Source organism: Daucus carota, chromosome 8 (genome assembly GCF_001625215.2).
Source record: "Daucus carota subsp. sativus chromosome 8, DH1 v3.0, whole genome shotgun sequence".
Classification (NCBI taxonomy): Eukaryota; Viridiplantae; Streptophyta; class Magnoliopsida; order Apiales; family Apiaceae; genus Daucus; species Daucus carota.
In genome coordinates this window covers 22,894,271-22,911,177 of record NC_030388.2, presented here as the reverse complement: position 1 = coordinate 22,911,177, position 16,907 = coordinate 22,894,271, and the positions used below count along the sequence as shown (strand labels likewise).

General features: G+C 30.5%; 1 long non-coding RNA gene and 1 pseudogene across 1 annotated transcript; one reads left to right on the top strand and one right to left on the bottom strand.

Moving 5' to 3' along the window:
- The first annotated feature begins 4,189 nt into the window (after window positions 1-4,189).
- LOC108199054 (protein FAR-RED IMPAIRED RESPONSE 1-like) lies at window positions 4,190-6,676 on the top strand (annotated as a pseudogene).
- An 8,359-nt stretch (window positions 6,677-15,035) lies between these two features.
- LOC108198999 (uncharacterized) lies at window positions 15,036-16,612 on the bottom strand. Its single transcript, XR_001802247.2, has 2 exons — window positions 16,420-16,612; window positions 15,036-15,853 (listed from the first exon to the last, which is right to left on the bottom strand). It is a non-coding gene; the product is annotated as an uncharacterized LOC108198999 (long non-coding RNA).
- Between the last annotated feature and the right edge of the window lie 295 nt (window positions 16,613-16,907).

The following is a 16,907-nucleotide window of genomic DNA, read 5'->3' as shown; positions in this document are numbered from 1 at the left end:
ACGTATGCAGCATCACAGCCATGAGTTAGAGAGTTTAAAACTTTTTATCTTGGTTTTATTATCAAGCAAGCATCTCAGAATTGACTAGGCAGCTATAAATATTATTAACTGGGATCATTTTAGGTTTTAGCAGCAGCCAAAGCAATATGTCTTCTCTGGTTTCTAGGTTGATCTTGATTTAGAAGGCCTGATTTGCTTGCTTCAATTTAATTTGTCCATGTTAAATGTATCGTTTAGATTCATTTATACATGATCTCAGATACTGTTATACAAAATCTTGATGTATTTAACTAATGTCAGATCTTTGGTGTATCCTACAGTTACACCATCTCACATGCATGATCAAATTTTCGTCATGTTATTGATTCATAACAAATTTTGGAACGTTTGCTTCATAGTTAATGGGTTCAGTTAACATAATTGTAATAGTTAATGGGTTCAGTTAACATAATTGTAATCTTATCACATTGTTGGTGTTTGGATAAGTAAGTTAGTTGCTTCAAATGGGAACCACATTACCGACAGATGGATAAATCATTTATTTTCATATCATTTCCGTTCTCATTAACAAGTTCTCATCTATGTTATGTTACCTGGACTCTTTATTTTATCTTGAATTTCTGTATCGGACACTCGACACTCGAATATGATATAAATATTTTAACACTTATTCTAAGCAAAAAAATATGTACAATTTTTAAATTATTGCCGAATCTGAGACGTATTCATGTTGGACATTTTTAGTCGACTCCGGGTAACATAAATTGTTTGTGTCATTCAAGATTCTTACTCTGATCACTGATCCAAACGTCTTCATAGATGATCACCGACCGAGGTTCTGCTCAAATAAAAACTCATAGAAGTCTGACCCAATTAATCGGAAAACAACAAAATTTAATTTATTAAATTATCGGTTCTCATTTTTATCCGCAATAGAAATCTCAAGATACAAAATGACACAAAACTTCTTAGTTTACTGATAACACATGATCAATCTTCTGGAGTACCAAACCACACACACCCGAAATATGGTCAAAGTTCTCATCCTCTTGTCAGCTTAATAATCCATAATTAATTCCACGAGAAAAAAGACAAGAAAGATTAACAAATCATCAATGACAAGCTCTGCATACAAAACACACGTTAAACTAATCACAAAGATGAGGAGCAGCTCCCATAAAGTAAGCATGGTTCATCAATTGGGGGGCATAAACTTTACTCCCTCCGTGCCTAAATGCTTTTCTCATTTGAAATGTCGGGACTGTTCATGACATGAGACAAATTACTAACTTACGTTTAATCTATAAAACCAAATATAGTCATGAGTGATCTTGTTGAATTCGTATTTATGAGTACTTTAATACAGTGAAATTTTTATATTTATTACTAATACAAAATTAAAGATATTAACGATTAAAAGTGTGCGTTGGCAAACGTGTCAAAAGCAAACAGGAAAAGTATTAAGAGACGGAGGGAGTAGCATAATCTTATTTACAAGTCTATTAAACTTTTTTTCCCGTTAGATTATTTTAACCGTTAGTAAGAGTGCATACATACAGGTTCAGTGGTCCTAATTAACTAAACCTGTCTAATTAAGAGCCTAATAATCTAAAAATAAGCAAAACTGCCCAATCCTAGCTCCCTAATCACATGTAGTCTTGATGAAGATGGGTATCTAGCTACTTTGATAAAGTTTGTCAGTTTAGTAATCTTAATAATCTTTTAATTAATCACACTTATAGTCAAGTTTTCGGCTGTTGTCGTATTTGGCCAAACCATCAGTTTTGATTATGTAGGTCTAATCGGCACACCAATTTACATGTGACCATGTTACACTAATCCAATTAATTAGTTCCTTTTTTTTTTTTTTATTAGGTTTTGGATTAGTTAAGAAGTACATAAATATCATCCAGTGGCGTAACCTTTGGATGTCTAAAGCGACCAAAATCAAAGAATGTGGGAGGGAAAGATTTGGGGCTCATTAATTTTTCTTATACTTTATTACTTTGTAATCATTGATTAAAAATGAAAACTTGCTGCATGCGTATCTCTTTTCTTTTGTTTCTGTTACAAAAAGAAATTCCTTAAATTTATTCTAAAATCATATTTCATGGCTCTTCGCACGTATCGTCCTTGCACGATGGCTCTGTTTTCTACAATTTTTTATTACATTTTCTTTATCGGTATTTTTTATATTTATTTGGCTTGTACATGATTCTTAAATTGTGTTTGTTTGGATGAAACGGAATAAAATGCGAATAAAATAAATTTACATATTAAATCGAGGGTGATTAGAAAAGATGTTTATTTCTTTCTCAACCATTGATTTTGTACAAAATTTGTTGTAATAGTATAAATCACCTAGCATAATTACATGGATTACCCTAATCATCAAACTATTGATGATCACGAGGCACATAGACTTTGTTGAGCTCTGCATATTCTACATTTTATGTATATGGCGTGAAAAGAATTAAAAAAACACATTAAATCTTGTAATCTTATTGGCCTGCTAATCATCAATTTGGTGCTTGCAATAACCTGAATTATGATTTATGATAGATTATATAAATAGCTTAGTCTAATCCAGTTTTTCAACTCAGAGTTCTAAACCTACCGGGATCTTTACCTTATAATAAAAAGTGTCTATATTTTTAATAATTTTAATAAGAGTAAATGACAAAATGGTGGCCGTAGTTTTCTAAATTTTACAAGATGATGACTGAATTTTAAAAACTACATAGTAATGACTGGAGTTTACTTCCGCGTTTTAATAAGGTGGCGGGCGTGAACCTCCGTTAATTACAAAAAATAAAAAAATAAACGACAAAATGGTGGCCGTAGTTTTTCAAATTTCACAAAATGTTGGTCGGATTTCCACCACTTTATCGTTTATTCTTTTATTTTTTGGAGTTAACAGAGGTTAATTAACGGAAATTCATGTACGCCACCTTATTAAAAAGTGAAAATAAACTCCGACCATCATTATATAATTTTTAAAATTCAACCATCTATCTTGTAAAATTTGTAAACCTAGATAATAGATATACCACTTTGTTATTTACTCTTTTAACAATGAGCCCGTGCATATAACATATGTATGCACCTATGCTTTAGGCTGATTTGCATGGGCCTGCTCTAAGCGTCAACATGCGCCCAAGTATTCTGAATGTATGATCTATTTTCCAATGGGCCATACCAAGAATTTGACTTCGCTAACAACTTCAAATGAAATAGGTCCATGTATCTCCTGTTGTCATAATTAAAGAAGGAGAAATGCTAGGTCCGTAGAATTAGATACAGAATTGTGTACAGAATGAGCTGGCGCGCCTGACGTGCATCTACGCTCTTATTTCATTTTTGTTTCTTTTGTTCTTTGTTTCTCATTTAACTTCACTTTTTCTATATTACAAAATTTATTTAATTAATTTTTCCTCTTATGTTTTATTACTTTTTTATTGTTAAATATTTAATCACACTCATATTATTTTTTAAGATCCATTCAATATCTACTCTCTCATTTAATTTGTCATCAATTCTTTCCTAAAACTTATATTTTACTTTTATTTGTATTAAAAATTTAACAAATTCAAATTATTTTATTTTAATTAGTTTATGTTAAAATTAATATGCAAAAAACCACTTGAATTTACAAAAATGAAGATTCTAGCATAGAATGAATTATACTTGTATTTAAAAATAATTTTAAACTTTCCTATCAAATAATAATAATAATAATAATAATAATAATAATAATAATAATAATAATAATAATAATAATTGTAACAGTAATAGTAATAAAAATAATAATAGGTTAATAATAATAATATTTTTAAAGTAATGCATGTTTTAAAACTAAACTAATAATAAGCTGGTCATGTGTCGATTAAGTTCTCCAGATACAGATACAGGGTCATCGTGTTCATCTCCCTGGTAACTCAACTCTTTCATCTTCCACAATCTGATAAAAATACTTTCAATCTGAAGGCGCAAGATCAAGCATTCACAACACCTTGGAGCCACAAGATCAACCAAAAACTAGAACATATATATCTTATCTGCAACATACATCAGGTATGTACTGTCAAAAGTTTTTTTAAATTTCATTTGTGTGTATATATTTATTTCATATATTGAAAATAGTGTGTGATATATATTATTGTTTTTTTTATGTATTTTGGTGTAGAATATGGAAAATCAAACAGTAGTAGATAAAGTAGGAGAACCTAAGGTTGGCATGATTTTTGAGTCATATGAACAACTTCTTTGCTATTATGAGAGTTATGCTAAACAAGAAGGGTTTGCTGTGTTTCAAAGAACATCAACTAAGGGTGAAGGAGACAAAATTTATAAAACTTTGTCCTGTTGTAGAGAAGGTCAGAGAGCTTCAAAATTAAAAAATGAGTTTCGCTTGAAACCTTCTACTGGAATAAATTGCAAGGCAAGAATAAATATTATAATTGGAGCAGATGGAAGTTGCATTATAAATTCTCTTGAACTTAGTCATAATCACACCCTGAGCCCGGAAAAATCTCGATTCTATCGCTGCAATAGAGCATTAAATCCATATATTAATAAAAAACTTGAGTTGAATGATATTGCAGGCATAAGACCAAATAAGAGTTATCGGTCTATAATTGTTGAAGCTGGTGGGCCTGAAAATGTACCTTTTATGGAAAAAGATTGTAGAAATTTTCTTGACAAAGTGAGGCGCTTGCGATTGGGAGAAGGGGATGCTAATGCCATCAATGAGTATTTTCTCAGAATGCAAGCTGATAATTCAAATTTTTTCTATACAATGGATTTGGATGAAACAGGTCAGTTGAAAAATGTATTTTGGGCTGATGCAAGAATTAGGGCTTCATATGAAGAATTTGGTGATGTTATTACTTTTGACACGACATACTTAACAAATAAGTATGACATGCCTTTTGCGCCGTTTATTGGGGTAAATCACCATGGACAATCAATTTTGCTTGGTTGTGGATTAATTTCAAAAGAGGACATAAATAATTTTATTTGGTTGTTCAAATCATGGCTTGCGTGTATGTCGGGCGTCCTCCAAAAGCAATAATCACTGATCAAGATAAAGCTATGAAAAATGCAATTCAAGAAGTTTTTCCGGAAGCTCGGCATAGATGGTGTTTGTGGCATATAATGAAAAAATTGCCTGAAAAGTTGAAAGGTTTTGATGAGTATGACTCAATAAAGGTTGTCCTGAAAAATGCAGTATACAACTCTTTGAGTAGAGATGAGTTTGAAGAAAGTTGGAATAAAATGATTGAAAATTTTCAACTTCAAAGTAATGAATGGTTAAATGGGTTATATGATGAGAGAAGTCGTTGGGTACCTATTTATGTGAAGGATGTATTTTGGGCTGGTATGTCCACCACACAGCGAAGTGAAAGTATGAACTCATTTTTTGATGGTTATGTCAACTCAAAAACAACATTGAAGCAGTTTGTGGAACAATATGATAATGCACTTGCAAATAAAGTGGCCAAGGAGAATCAAGAAGATTTTAATTCTTATAACTCTACTTATCCGTGCATAACAGATTATGAAATGGAGAAACAAGTTCAGTCCATCTACACTAATGTGAAATTTAAAGAATTTCAACAAGAGCTAAAGGGAAAGCTTTATTGTGAAGTTTCAGCGATTCAAAGTGAGGAGTCGAAGTATAAAGTTGTTGAAGATTGTATGTTTGGAGAAAGCCGAAGACATTTATCTTTTAAGGTTGCCTTGAATGAAAATGATCAAGAAGTGATGTGTAATTGTAAGTTGTTTGAGTTTAAAGGAATATTATGTAGACATGCAATTTCGGTGCTCATTCATAGAAGGATTTACACCATTCCTTCCAAGTACATCTTACGCAGATGGAGAAAAGATATAAAAAAATGTCACACTCGTGTGAAGATTAATTACAATGCTATGGCAGTTAAGATTGAAACACAGAGATTTGAAAAGATGTGTAATGCCTTCTATGAGGTTGCAGACTTGGCAATGGATGATGATTCAAAAAGTCTAAAGGTGATGGAATGGATAGATAGTCTGAAGAATACATTGCAGGGTGATACCAGTGTTAATGTTATTGACAGTTCACAAGATAATCAGATGAAAAATGTGTCTGGAGCTGTTAATACTGAGCAAGTAAAAATCACAGATCCAGTAGTTGTGAGAGGTAAAGGACGTCCACCATCTAAGAGGAAAATGTCTGCAGTTGAAAAAGTTGTTGTGAAAAAGAAAGGAAGCAGGAGGAAAACTGAAAATAAAATAATACAGGTTTGTGATTTTAATATTATAATTTTATGTTTATTTGTTATATTAATTTGTGTGCATGGAACTTACATAAATTGTTAATTTAGGATAAAAGTTTGAAATCAAGTCCAAATGTTGCTGATGATTATGTGCAAAATTTAGCCAGGACAAGTTCACAGCCAGGTTTACAAACAGAGTTTCAAGGAAATATCTGTAATCAAGTGGTATGATTTTATATACTTTTCTAATTTATTTTAATTTGTGTGCATGGAACTTACATAAATTGTTAATTTAGGATAAAAGTTTGAAATCAAGTCCAGATGTTGCTGATGATTATCTGCAAAATTTAGCCAGGACAAGTTCACAGCCAGGTTTACAAACAGAGTTTCAAGGAAATATCTGTAATCAAGTGGTATGATTTTATATACTTTTCTAATTTATTTTTTAACTATTTAGAATTTAATCATGTGTTTTGATCAAATACAGGATATTAGTGTAAAGACCACATATGCAAATTCAAATTCTGAAACATGTTCTCTGTCTTCACACAATGTAAGTATATGAAATATTTAGTATTAGCCATTCTTTATTATATTCCTGACTAATAATAAATATAAAATTATGTATGTAGGAAAATGCAAATATTTGTGGGGAGAATACTTTTCAAAATAATTTGTCAATGGCCTTATTCCTCACTTTCTCATGTTCATGGACATTTCCTACCATTTTATACTCCATTTGATTACAGGTTAGATAAAATAATAAATTAATTAATCCCTTTTATTAAGTTATGTATATATTAATATACATTTTTTATATGCAGGGAAGTGTTTTTGGGAATGATCATAATTTCAGAAATATGAATCCACAACAAATGGGAGGAACAAATATGAGTCTTCTTCAATCATTTTTCCAGGAGGGAAGAGATAAGAGGATTGATTAAAAAATGTTGAAATTTGAGTTCTCTCATGTAGCAAAAATTGCTTGATATTTTTGTTTCGCTACTTAAATCAAGAATTTTATTATTTTTCTTAATTATGAATTTATGTAAAGCATATTATTATTCAAATTGGATTTTATGTCATTTAGTTAGTCAATCTTAAACATATATAATGACAAACACATTTTAAAAAAATCATAAAAAATAAAATTAACGTGCATAATTTTAAAACACATGTTTAACATAAAAGTACTTCAACATTATTTGATAGGAAAGTTTAAAATTATTTTTAAATACAAGTATAATTCATTCTATGCTAGAATCTTCATTTTTGTAAATTCAAGTGGTTTTTTGCATATTAATTTTAACATAAACTAATTAAATAAAATAATTTGAATTTGTTAAATTTTTAATACAAATTAAAAGGAAAATATAAGTTTTAGGAAAGAATTGATGACAAATAAAATGAGAGAGTAGATATTGAATGGATCTTAAAAAATAATATGAGTGAGATTAAATATTTAACAATAAAAAAGTAATAAAACATAAGAGGAAAAATTAATTAAATAAATTTTGTAATATAGAAAAAGTGAAGTTAAATGAGAAACAAAGAACAAAAGAAATAAAAATGAAATAACAGCGTAGATTAGGTTAGTGGCAGACAGACTTTACACATCAGATGCACGTCAGGCGCGCCAGCTCATTCTGTACACAATTCTGTATCTAATTCTGTGGACCTAGCATTTCTCTTAAAGAAGAATGGACTTAAATAAGTGTGCTCGTGTGAAGCTACACAGGGTTATATATTTTAAAACGGGTTAAAAAACTATCGATGACGATGATAATACTGTGATATAGCTAGTTTGGGAATCTGAATTTCATATAAAATTTTATATTTGATCAAATAATTTGTTTAGAAACTTGGATTTAGATTTTATTTGAAATTCACCCATTCAAGTATACTATAATTTTGAGAATTTGAAATCTCAACTCAAATTTTATTATTTGAAATCCATAATTTGAAATAAAATGTATGTTTTCACCCTAATAGAGTTTGATCACTAATGTAAATAGAATTTCACATGTAATAACAAAAGATACCGCTATTAACGGAGATATCAGTACCATCCTTTTTATTTTTACAATACAGGCTTATATACTTTACAAATTAGTATTTGACAATAAAAGATAAACTCACCACTGAGCTATCCAATCCTTTATTACTGAGCTATCCAATCCTTTATTACTCCCACCAGATTTTTTACAGTTTCCATTTTTGGACGTCTCACCTAATTCTTTACACTACAAAAATTTCCCAAAATAGTTAACGGGTTCCACCACTTTATCACTTTTTCTTCTTTTTCACACTACTTTTACTCCACTATCTTTCTTTTATATATTAAAAATTAATGGATCCCACTACTTAACCAACTTTTCTTCCACTTTTTCACTAGTTTATAGATTTTTTTAACCTCCGTGCCCAAACCCAATGTAAACAATTGGGTGGGACGGAGGGAGTATAAATTATAATATGACAATATTTTTTTCTGGTCAGAAGTATAATATGACAATTGACTCCGAAGATTGTTATAATACTAATGATACTCCCTTCGAAGCGTGAGGCTTCAATTTTTTTTCTAAAATAAAAGTATATGTACTCGAAATTAATGATAAAATAGATTAAAATTATTAATTTTTATAATATAATTAAAACATAATAAAATATGTGTAACAGATATAGGACTTATGAATAAAGAACATGTATAGTTAAATTTCAGGGAATTGAGAACACAAAATCTATTATATATATAATACAACAACCTTGAGTAATTTTATTCAAAGTGACTATACTACCCCTCGCTCAAAATACATATTTTTTTTATATAAATGTCATTATTGACTTTTAACACTAATGTATTTATTAGACATTAATGTCTAACCATTAATATACATTAAATTACTTCATATTTAAAACTCCAATATATATACTCTCTCCGTCCCAACAGGTTCTTTACGTTACTTTTTGGCACGCATTTTAAGACTCTTATAAAGTATACTTACATCATATATATATTTTTTAAAAAAATCCTGAAAAAAGTTTTGACGTTTAAACTTTTATTCAAAAAAAAAATTAAAAAAAACATTATTGAACTATACTTTATAAGAGCCTCAAAATGCGTGCAAACAGTCCTAGTGGGACGGAGGGCGTATGTATTATATATTTGTATTTATGTTTTAATAATAATTACTTCATATTTAAAACTCCAATATATATATGTATTATATATTTATATTTATGTTTTAATAATAAATAAATAATTTTGTAAATTCTAATATTCGACCTGATTTTCAACCAATTAATCCAATTTTTGTCCAATTAGCCATCGATTTTAACTGAATTTTGTCAAATTCTATTATATATCTAACACAACAATAATGAGTAATTTAATTCAATGAGACTAATTTACCCTTACTCAGTATAAATATTAACATGATCATTATTTGAAAATAATTTAATATTATATATATAATAATATATATATAATCATTTTTAAATTTACCCCACAAATTTTGTAAAATTTAATATTCAACCTGATTTTCATCGAATTGATCAAGTTTTGACCAAATAATCATCGATTTAACCGAATTTTACTAAATCGGATTAAAAATCCTTCTGATTATCGATTAATCAGTCAACCAACCGGTTTTTAGAATATTTAATTAATATGATTAAAAAAAATTATATATATATATATATATATATATATATTAGAATAAGTATAAATATAATATATAACTATATGACAAGGGCTCTGATTCAGCAAAAATCTCATTGCTTTTATCAAATTTTCAATAATTTTAGGTGGGTGGTAATTTAATTATTTAATAAAATTTTAAACTGTGTATATTTTTTTGTATTTATATATTAATAAATATCATAGTGAGAATATGTGTACATATGGATATCAATATAATATGACTTAAAATATAAATAAATATACAATATGAATTACTTTTATAATATAAATAATCTCAATTTAAAAGAACCAAACCAAACCAAATGTGCTCAGTATATCCCGCTTAGAGCAGGGTCTGAAGAGGGTAAAATATACGCACACCATGCCTCTACCTTAAAGTAGAGAGGTTGTTTTCGTGAGACCCCGGCTTAGTGCATAATAAATAAAATTGTGTGTGATACAATATAACTATAATACCTTAGGTCATAGCCTTCTTCACATGGGACTTACTTAAAAATTTCTCGATTTAAGTGGTGAAGTCCATTGAAGAAAACAAACGGAGAAATCAAGAACCATTACTTACACGGATTGCAAAGTTGAAAGCTTGGGAGAAGAGATCGGGTGCCAACCAAATTGGAACCCAAAATCTTGAAATCTTACAATGATTTGCACATTAACACCGATGAAGACCTCTCTAAACCCATTTTCACTAATATACCAAGAACAACTCCATGGACTCTCACTACTTTGATCGCACTGCATTCCACCTGAATGACTTCATTGAAACTCCCTCAGACAACCTTGGCGATTGCGTCGCTTTGACAACCGCTACACCGTAACCATTTGATAGCAGACACACCACAACAATTCTCAAATGACAATGCCGTGAAAGCGCCCTCGAGCGGGAGAGCAAATCAATTAGGAATTGTTTAAACATTCGAAACTCCCTCATAAAACAACATCAATTTGCAAGATTCAAAACAAGTGACTCATTCACCGAGAAAAAAGTGTGCAATGTATATGGCATAGTGAATGCGACTAAACTCCACAAATTTCCAAAACATGTGATTACATGTGCCGCACAAAGTCGAAAGAAAAGATGAACGAAATCTTGAAGATTGGGAGAGAAGAATAAGAGAACGGTTAGAGCGGTTAGTCGTATTTCAGGCTTAATTATTATTATTATCTCTCAATTTAAAAGAGATGAACCTATATCAAAAAAATAATTTAAAACAGCCCGTGCTTTGCACGGGTTAAGAAGCTAGTTGATTAGAGTTTCTTAGCAAAAAACGAATCAGCTCAGATAATGATCAGCGAATAATCAAAAAATCCATGATTAATTGAAATGATTAATCAGATCATTAATCGTTCAATTAATCGGTATTTAATTAATATTATTTATAATCTTATTAATATATAATTAACTTCAATTTTTCCCCAAAATTTTAACAAATTTTGAGATTCTAACCGAGTTTTGACTAATTTATCTGATTTTTAAGCAATTAATTATCAACTTGAGAAATTTATATCAATCGATTTTCATAAATAACATCAGAATTCGTCTAGTTACCAATTAGTCGATCGATTAACTAATTAATCAACCTGTGTCCAAAAAAAAAACTAATTAATCAACCAATTTTTAGAATTTTTTGAAAATAAGTCCGGATAAAAGATGTACTGAAATATTTGACGTATACTGGGCCATGGACAATAGTTTGTCCCGGGTACATTGGGCCGTGTACAATAACTTCACTGGACTAAATTCATTCAGAGGCACAAGAGTTGTGGCATTACACGATACCAACAAAAAGTAATACTCCCTCCATCCCATTTTAAGTGTCTATTTTGCCAAAAAAAAATTCCCAATATATGTGTCATACTCTTTAACCCATGCAACTTTTTATTAGTTTCAATATAATATTAAATACAACTTACTAGTTCCAACATGAAAAAAGGTCAAATACATAGTAGGAGTGGTGCTATACATAATTAATATTTATAAAAACAAGGTGAATAGGTGTGTGAAGATAATGATAAAAACATTACATTAATTGTTTCTTAAGATGTGTGAAATTTGCAAAGTGGACACTTAAAATGGGATGGAGGGAGTATGATATACATGGGGGCCGTCTACAGCTTGTTCACGAGGAAGTTCAAGATGTTTTATATATGGTAGTTGAAGCACATTTGATAAAATAAGTTAGATGCCTGTTTTTTTTATATGACGCTTTGATTTTTGTCATAAGTGTTTTGACCGGGTAGTTAAAAATATACTTTTTTGAATTTTTTTTTTCAAAATAAAAATTTTGATTATTTATTATTATTCAGGAAAAGAAATTTTAAAAAATAATATTTTTAACTACCCGGTCAAAGCACTTAAAAGTGTGTGCCAAAAGTCAAAACGTCATATAAAAAATAGAGGTAGTATTATATTTCCTTAAAAAAAAAAGTTAATGTATTATTTTATTGAGACAGTATTTTCGAGTCTTATTTGTAAGTTCTATTGCTAGTTCGCCAATTTTATATTTTATAACCCCATTTCTAACACATTTGAGAACTCAAATCCCCTTTTGAAAATGAATGCCTTTCTCTCAAGTCCAAAAATATTTTTTTTTTATCAAATCTTGTTATAAAACGCTTGCACAAACTCATTCCTTTTCAAAATCATCCTCCCCGTCTTAATTACTTCTTAACAAAACACGATAAAATAAATTTTGGAATCCTAATTAGTAACAAACTTTTCAACAGACAGAACGGACAAAAGAACCTAGTATACGTTCACTAGCTGCTTTGTGTGAAAATTTCAGAGTGAGGGGTACGTGAATGAAGAGTATGGGAATGATTTACCTACGGGCGGGAATGAGGTTCTCATTCCATACCACAAAATGGTTGATCCAAATACCAACGCATGCGTGTGAGGTTCAGATTTCTGTTAACCACCAGTTCTACTGTCACGATGTGCTTAACGCAGTTGATTACTGTATCCTAAGATTTTGACCAGTTCAATTATAAGAGGATAATGATGATTAAGTATCTTTTGCATGGCAGCATGGATGTAGCTTTTGCGTACAGATCACTCAAAAGAATATTATCTTCGGCCTACGAACGAAGAGTATTTGTGTGAACTTGCCATTTGGGAACCAAATACTACTGTATCACTGTAATTACTTCAAGTTATAGGCTTACAGCTATATATCAAGTACAATCTCTGTCCAGCTTACAAGTTACAGCTACTGAACATGACCTTATTAAAAGTGCACAACTGCAAAATGATCCTCTCATATATTAAAAGTGTAAATGTAAATGTGTGTGTTTATCAATGTGTGGTGAATAGCACAATAAACAGTGTTTCGTAGTACATGTATACACATAGAATCTGCAGTTAAACTAGAAAACAAAGGTCGCAGTAACACTCCAAGACGCTGAGACATATTATACTAGTTTATGTATTTGTGTCGGGATAAGGAGGTGATGCGTGAATAATTAACTATCTCTGGGTTTTGGCATTAGTATGCATCGATTAATATTTTAAGAATCTTTAGGAATTTCAATTGTGAATATCGGCAATTTGTAATTAAGTTGTGTCGGAGGTTTTGTTATGCAAAAGGTTCTCGCGGCGTTTTTTAAATAATGTGTTTGGTTTCATCTCACTGTAAATGAATCTGTTTCTAGCGTTGTGTGTAGCTAGATCCAGTCGGGGCTCAAATATTTATTTTCATTATTGGTGGCCACATCAAAAAACACGAAGTATATTCTATGATTTGACCATTATTCGTGTATCTTCCGGTCGAGGTAAAGAGATTTTTTTATTCTTATATTTTTCACAAAATGTTGAAGCATATCCATATAGTTTCGCTTACACGAAACCCTAACCAAATCTACAATACGACAAAAATATTAGAAAAATCAGAATATTTAACCCTGGCAACAACTAATAACTGTAATTTGATGATTCTCCTCGTAATTTAAAGTAATTCCAGAATATCAAATTAGACTATCACAATACAATAATTTAGAACTAACAAAAAAGCTTAAATTATCATTTTAATTAGCAAGGACTTCCTGGGATCAAATAACGGTATATGTGTAAGAGAGTATCTTTCTAACTCTAGTTCTTGGGAAATCCCGATTAACAATTTCATTTATACAAAATCACAGAAGATACAAAAAGATTAAAGACTGACTAGTTATATAAAAAATCAAGCATGAACAAAATTGATAAAATAAAAAGATAATCAATCAATCTATCATAACTTGAAATTTGGAAAAGCAAGTGACAAGACTGATTATTGAGTAAACACGAAAACACCAAGTAAATCTAGAGAGTAAATTATATTAAATGATCAATTAAAATAATTATTAACTCAACATATATTCAAATAGATATATAAGAGTCAAAATTCAAGTATCACCAAAGCTATCAGTGTTGACAACTCTGATGGACCACACAAGAGTTTGTGAACTGTAATGAGTCGAAACTTATTCTCTGAGGACCAGTTGGAACTAAAATAAACCGCTGGTTTATATTATGTTGTTCATGTTATTAAATCGTAATAATAAATTTTAATATTGTATCAGCCGTTACATATGTATTTAATTGTAATTTATATGCAACAATGTTTTGCTTCCGTGTTTGTAAATGGATTATCTATGAGTTGTTCTATTTGAAGCGATACTGATGTAACTTATCACAGTGTAAGACTGTAAGTTAAGCAATTATTTACTCTTCAATAGTCTTTTCTTAGTTAAGTGATTCTTCTTTTATTGGAGAACAGTTTTTAGCGCGAGAATATTAAAAATACTATTATTCAATGCAGAATAATTGTTCTTACAAACAAAATATTCTCGCCTGAATCAATTACGAGTTTGTATTTTGTTTTATTAATCGATTAATCTTCTTGTTATATATATATATATATAAATTACATTCATTGTTGTGCAATATACTTCACCAACATTAACCCTTGCAATCTGATAGACAACTAATAATCGAAGATGGTGCTAAGTATATAGCAGTAAATGACTAAATGTACACACACATCACACCAGAAAAGAAATCCAATACATCACTAATGTGTCGTGTACTTTCGTATCGTTAATTATACAAAACAGATCACAGTTTTATTAGAATCCTTCGTCCAGCTTTACAATCACAAGCGCATGCAGTGCGCACAAAAATACAGATTTTACATATACAATTTTCCTCTTTTTATTTCAACGAGCAATCCCAGTAAAGCGCTTCTTAAAACAATGGACCCTGCAGGTTAATAAGGACCATACATAAGAAATACAGATATATCTGGTAGCAAAGCTGGCTTACACGATCAAATCTTATGACTTATGAGCTGTTCAAAATATGAAACAAAACCCTAAAGGCCGATAAATGATCCCAAGTATATATGTATTCTTGTCAAAGAAAACTCTGTAAATTAACAATCGGAAAGAATTTGAAAATAGAAATCCCCAAATACTGAAACAGCCAAAATGGTACAAATGTGAATACTGATAAAAGATCCTGATAGAGTACCATCAAATCTAAGAAATATTTGGTCCAAAACAAAAGAGCATATAGAAACAACAGATGACAGACAACACATGATATTATTGGTGGCAAACAATCAGCTCTTTCTTGTATAAAGGATATTTTGTGGTTACTAAGACAATATTTGATCCACATGTTTACATTATATGAGAATATGTTAAGGACAAATGTCATAACTCAAGTGATGAGAGAGGGAGAGAAGGGGAGAGAGGGAGGGGGAGGGAGAGGGAGAGGGAGAGAGGAGGGAGAGAGAGAGAGAGAGAGAGAGAGAGAGAGAGAGATCCAGTGCAGATCGGCAAACAAACAACATCCGCTAAAGGAGTGGGATAATGGGATGCTCAGAGTAGCCAACCAGCTGCCAGATCTAGTTCATGACTGCAAAACAAAAGCCAACTCCAGATAAGAGACAGAATAAATATTTTTTAAATAAACCTAGTATTACCACTTGGATCTTCACAGAAACCTGGTACAAATCCATGTGCTCAACCAACATAAACTAATAAACAAATATATTAACTATATAAACAATATATTAACACAATCGAGATATATATAATAACATATACATTTATATATACTGAATCTAACAGACACAAACAAACACATACTATCACCCATAAAAAAAAAAGAGAACCGCAAACTTTTAGCCTTAGTGATATAATTCTAGCTAATTAATTTGCATATATATATAGCCATTAATTGCCGCTGCAGCATCATCAAGATTCTCACATCACACAAAAGGGCCATATATGAAACCCTAAAAAGCTGTGTGAATCTTGATGATGCTCCACCCGCAAATACCGGCTTCTGGTCAGCTTCTCTAGATCTCATCTGCAACAATCTCTCTTCGAAATCAAAAATAAAAAACCTAACAACATGATCTATGTCAAAAACCCTAACCCTAAAGTACATCTTCAAGAAGATGAACAGAAAGAACTAACCACAAAACAAAGCCATCTAAATACACTGGCAGAAAAAGAAAGAAAAGAGAGAGAGATATAGCTAGTGAAGAGAAGTTGTGAGGAGTGATGAGGGCAGGGGTGTATATTTATAGTGAGAGAGGAGGGATGAGTATTGAATACAAGATACAAGGATTGGTTGGTTGCTAAAGATATGTCAGGTGAGAGATAGAGAGATCTGGTGTATCTCCAACAGTTATCCATCGCAATCTAGTACCATAAATATTATTATATTATTAAATGCTCTTAATAAATTTACGATCTCTCCTTTTTTGACTCAGCTCTGCTCACTTTCCACAGTGGCCTAAACAATAAGTCATCAATACTTGGCCCTTAATAGAAAAACAAAGATAACTAGTAATGGTAGCATTTAGGTTTCATAAATTCCATACAGCTTGTACAGCGATTAAAACAAACTAAAAATGTTAACATTAACATTATACAGGCTGTTATTTGGGGGAATATTGATA